Source organism: Austrofundulus limnaeus, unplaced genomic scaffold (genome assembly GCF_001266775.1).
Source record: "Austrofundulus limnaeus strain Quisiro unplaced genomic scaffold, Austrofundulus_limnaeus-1.0 Scaffold457, whole genome shotgun sequence".
Taxonomy (NCBI): Eukaryota; Metazoa; Chordata; class Actinopteri; order Cyprinodontiformes; family Rivulidae; genus Austrofundulus; species Austrofundulus limnaeus.
Genome location: NW_013952859.1, coordinates 28,573 through 33,906, shown reverse-complemented (window position 1 = coordinate 33,906; position 5,334 = coordinate 28,573). Strand labels below are relative to the sequence as shown.

Genomic DNA, 5,334 nt, shown 5'->3' with positions numbered 1-5,334 from the left:
AAAGTCCGGCACAGGCCCGGCAGGACTCGGGCTCCACAAGCGCCCGTCGAGCATGAATGATTCCTAGGCAGGCCGGGCAGGCCTCATGCTGGTCCTTCTCATGAAGCTTAAAGCCGCACCCCTGAGGACAGGGGCGAACAGAAGACTTCGGCTTCTTCAAAGGTGGTTTTGTGCTCATCGTGAACCACAAAACAGATTTTCAGCAGAAAATAAAGGTCACTTAAGTAGCGTCAAGCGGCAGACACACGAACCAGCAGGTAATGCGGTTAGCACCAGTAAAGCTAGCCTAAGAACCTTAGAAGCTGAGCTAACTAGCAGCAGCTATGTGAGCTCAGGTTTAGAGGTGACTATCGCGAGGTGAAGGGCGATAGAACTGAGTAATGACGCTGGTGACTCCGAACTTATAGTGTGAAGGCGGAGCCTGTCACCCAACGTTCAACGTCACCACATCACCGGTCTAAAGACGTGATTAGAGGTGGCTTCAGCCAGGTGCGCGAGGGCGCGTGTCCCATATGCAACTGTGTGTTGTACTGAGCGAAATGACTGAAAAGGAACCGATTTTTTTTTTCTTTAAGTCTGAGAGGAAAGTGGGCCTAAACCTGGACTCCTTAAACACCTTACTGTTTTCCAGAGCTCAGAACGGATCCTTGGTTCTGCTGGCCCATTTAAGTGTAGTTTTGGAGCAGCACTCCCACTACTGAGTCAGACATCCAAGTGCTGCTCGCTCTTTTTTTCTTTTTCTTTTTTCTTTGTCCTGTAGATTTCTTGCTGCTTAACAAATAACTTTGGGCCCCAGTCAGGAAAAAGAACGGAGGCTTTTTTAATTTTTGGAAACTGACAGTGGATTGAGGTGTTTTTTTTCCACAGGAATGTGTTTCCTGCTCACAACCCAACGCACATCAAATCAGACTCATTTTAAGAAAATAAAATGTGGAATATTCTATTTATCATAACTCCTTTTTTACTTTGCCTAACAACAAAATTTAAGAACTGGTTTAAAGTTTGAAGTCTCCACTTTTGACACAAATTGAAACAGAGTCAATAGAGAAGGAAATCAGTGTTAGAAATTAGTGTCTTTTCTACATATTTCTGTCCCAAAAGATCTACACACATGGACAAAATTGTTGGTACCCCTCGTTTTAATGAAAGAAAAACCCAAAATGGTCACAGAAATAACTAGAATCTGACAAAAGTAATAATAAATAAAAATTATATAAAATGAACAAATCAAAGTCAGACATTGCTTTTCAACCACGCTTCAACAGAATAAATAAATAAAACTCATGAAACGGGCCTGGACAGAAATGATGGTACCATTAACTTAATATTTTGTTGCACAATCTTTTGAGGTAATTATTGCTATTGAATGCTTCCTGTAGCTGTTAATGAGACTTCTACACCTCTCAGCAGGTATTCTGGTCCACTCCTCATGAGCAGACTGCTCCACTTGTCTCAGGTTTGAAGATGCTCAATAGGATTTAGGTCAGAATCATAGAAGACCACTTCAGAATAGTCTAATGTTTTCCTCTCAGCCATTCTTGGATGTTTTTAGCTGTGTTTTGGGTCATTATACTGTTGCAAGACCTGCGACTAAAACCAAGCTTTCTGGCACTGGGCAGCACATTTCTCTCTAGAATCCATGATAGTCTTGAGATTTCATTGTAGCCTGCACAGTTTCAAGACACCCTGTCCCAGATGCAGCACAGCAGCTTCAGAAAATTTAGAACAATTCCAGTTTGGCTTTTTTATGATTCGGTTTCCTCCTTGTTCGTCTCCCATCAAATAAACTTTGCCTCGAACAACGATGGATGGTCAGATCTGACACTGATGATACTTGAGCTTGAAGTTCACCTTTAATCTCTTTAGAAGTTTTTCTGGGCTCTTTTGTTACCATTCGTATTATGCGTCTCTTTGATTTGTCATCAATTTTCCTCCTGCAGCCATGTCCTGGGAGGTTGGCTACAGTCTCATAGATCTTAAATTTCTAAATAATATGTGCACAGGAACATCAAGCTGCTGGGAAATGGTCTTATAATCTTTACCTTTAACATAAAGTGCAGCTGTGGTGGAGTGGTTAGGGGAGTCGTCCTGGAACCGGTAGGTCACCGGTTCGATCCGCTGTTCTAGCTGTCTCAGTCGTTGTGTCCTTGGGCAAGACACTTAAACTGCTTGCCTACTGCTGGTGGTCAGAGGGTCCAGTGGCATCAGTGCATGGCAGCCACTATGCTCTGTCAGTGTGCCCCAGGGCAGCTGTGGCTACAATGTAGCTTACCATCATCAGTGTGTGAATGTGTGTATGAATGGGTGAATTCCTGAAGTGTAAAGCAACTTGTGGATTTGAAAAGGTGCTATATAAGTTCAAGCTATTTACCATTTCATGCTTGTCTATTTTTTTTTCTAATCTTCTGAGACAACTCTTTCCTTTGCTTCCTCTGGTCCATGTTGAGTGTGATCCACACCATGTCACCAAACAGTAAGTATCTGTAGCCCTGTATACAGGCCCACTGATTGATAAGACTGTAGACACCTGTGGACACACCTTGATTTAACATGTTCCTTTGGTCACATTATTTTCAGGGGTACCATCACTTCTGTCCAGGCCTGTTTCATGAGTTTTATTCTTAAATAAATTCTGTTGAAGCATGGCTGAAAAAAATGTCTGACTCATTTATTCATTTTCATTTATTTCATTATTATTTTTGTCTGACTCTAGTTATTTCTGTGACCATAGTGGGTTTTCTTTCATTAAACAAGGGGTATTGTGTGTCAATTGTGCATTTTAGACTTTTTAACAAAGCTGCCATTTTTTTCTTTTAGCTTCTCTGAAGTAAGATGTGCTTTAAAAAAATACTGGAAAGGCTGCAGTCAAGTCAGAGATTTACACAAATTCTATCAAATAAAAAAAAACATTCTGGAAAAGGAGATTCAGAATTTTGTAAACAAAAAAATGAACTTTTAAACTCAGCCAACAAAACACAACTCAGATATTCAAATTGTATAAATACAAGACTTTAAGAAGATTGCTCATTAAAAAATAAGAAACAGTTACGATTCACCCTCACATGGTTCCACTTAAATTAGGATTTATGTCCTTTGGGGAGAAAGACTCTCCCTTAGAGACTTGGCTTCTCTTTCATTTGGTTGAGATTTACGAGGCCTTCTCAAATCAAGGCTTTTTGGAGAATAAAATGCTTCCAACACTGGGCTCAACTTTTTAACTCACAACAAAAATTCAATTCAAAACTACCACCTTCTTTAAAACGGTGACAATTCAAGCGTGTGCACGTCAGAGTGATAGCAATAAAACCGGTGTTTAAGACCACGTTAAAGAGTGCTGCTGTGGAATTAATGACATTTTTGCGGAAAGAAGAGGGAATTTTGCAGAGTTTACTGGCACTAGGCTCAATTATTCCTCCTTTTATTACCAAAAAACACAACATTTACTCACTACAGTTTACAGGAACTCTTACTTCTGAAGTGGCTTCTCCTTCTTCCTGCTGAGGTTAAAGGTCAGACAAAACCACCACTTCACTCTGCGGCCAGGATCTTATCCCCTACAACAGAGGAAAGAAACAAACATTAGCAATACGTTAAGAGTCCAGCAACTGTGCCTTATCCATTACTCTAACATCATGGAATGGGTTTGCTCTACCTGCACTGCAGAAGAACTGAGACTCGGCTGCCGGAGCAGCACAGAGAGATTATACTGTCACAAGAATGCAGAGGATTAACTCTGAAGGGTGCTCGAGTGAGGGACTAAGCTGAGCGCAGACAAAATGACGCTTGCTGCGGCGCTCAAAGCAATCAAGCTCCGTCCGAAGACTCCATTATAAACTCTCATCATATTGAGAGAAGGACCATTCATCTGCAATAACTAAAGTCACTTATATAATAGACTTTAGTTAAAGCTCAATATCTGTAAAACTGAGGTGCAGCCATTTCTTTTTGTTCACTAAGATTGCTAACCACCTTTGATTGTGGTGACACCAAAAGTTAAATCTGTTGTAGAGCCAATAATTATTTTCTGAGAGGTTCGGTTAATGCCAAGGTTGTGATCAAAGATTTTGCAGAGTCAGTTAGCCCTCAAGGTATGTGTTGGGGTGACTCTCTGCTGCTACCACACCAAATGTGAGCTCTATCTATATCTGCAGACCTGATTGGCTGACAATTCTTTAAAAGGAACAAGATGGTGCCACTCATCTCCACATTCGCTCCCTATTATAGATGCCAAAATTGTGCCATATCCCATTTGTTCATTGTCTTTAAACGTTAGTTGTGTTGGGAGTTAGCAGCAGTTCATTTTTCAGGCTTTGTTTCTTGGGTTTAGTTTGAGAATTATAGGTCAAGGGGACCAGCCCAAATTTTGACGATCAACTGCTTGGCGGGTTCGAGGTTTCTCTCTCTTGTTTGTTTTGGCTGAGGCTCCCAACTTTTCTGGACTCCATATGTTATGTGTCCTTTGAGCCACTCCTAGAAACTTGGACCTTACAGACGGCCAACAGCGGTTACTCAGAGTTCCAATAAAACCCATGCAGTTGTTCATAAGGTTATTTGCCAACACTGCAGACACACACAAGTTTGTATTTCTAACCTTTTTTTTGACTGTGTATTGACTTCTTTTCATTTCTGTAGGATAACCTAACCTTTACCCTAAACCTAACCAGTACATAACTAACCTTAACTTAAACTCAATTCACAGCATAGTGCTAAACCTAACTCCATCCCAAAAATATCATTCCAAAAGGACCAGGTTTTGGTGCACCATTAAGCCATTTCCCAGCCACCATTAAATGTAGTAGAAGAAGAAGACCCCAATCACAAGGATGACACGGTGGCTTCTGCCAGACTCCAAAAAGAATTGACAAGGAAAAGGCTGCAAGCAGCGAGGCAAAACACTATGGAGAAGTACAGAAGAGCATGGGAAGTTCTAAAGCAGTATGAAGCTTAAGACAGTACACAATCCACATGACATCCGAGAGTAAGCTAATGTTAATTTGCTAGTGGGCTATATGAATGAAGCAGAGCGTAAAAGTATATAATGTCGATTAAATAAGGTTTAGTAATAAATAAATAAATTCTGGGTAAATGATGACGTGGATAGGTCCTCGGTGCGATGCTGCTAGCGAGCTATATCCACCCTGAAAGTTAATCTTGGACAATATCTGATGATCGACTCTTAAATGAAACCAGAGAGTGTTAACAGAGAGGAGAAGGTAGAAATGACTCAGTCTGTAACTGAAAATATGGATGGACAACAACAGAGCTGCTTCATGGAAGAAGAAGCTCAGCTTAGCCTGTTAGCTTTAGCCCCGACGCTATCACCATATATATATA

At 40.9% G+C, this 5,334-nt stretch overlaps 1 protein-coding gene across 1 annotated transcript in view; it reads right to left on the bottom strand.

Moving 5' to 3' along the window:
* LOC106529636 (ras-associated and pleckstrin homology domains-containing protein 1) overlaps positions 1–5,334 on the bottom strand; it is a gene marked incomplete at its 3' end in the record, with an annotated part of 65,283 nt that overhangs the window by 38,266 nt on the left and 21,683 nt on the right. The window contains 1 exon segment of the mRNA XM_014025115.1: positions 3,471–3,554.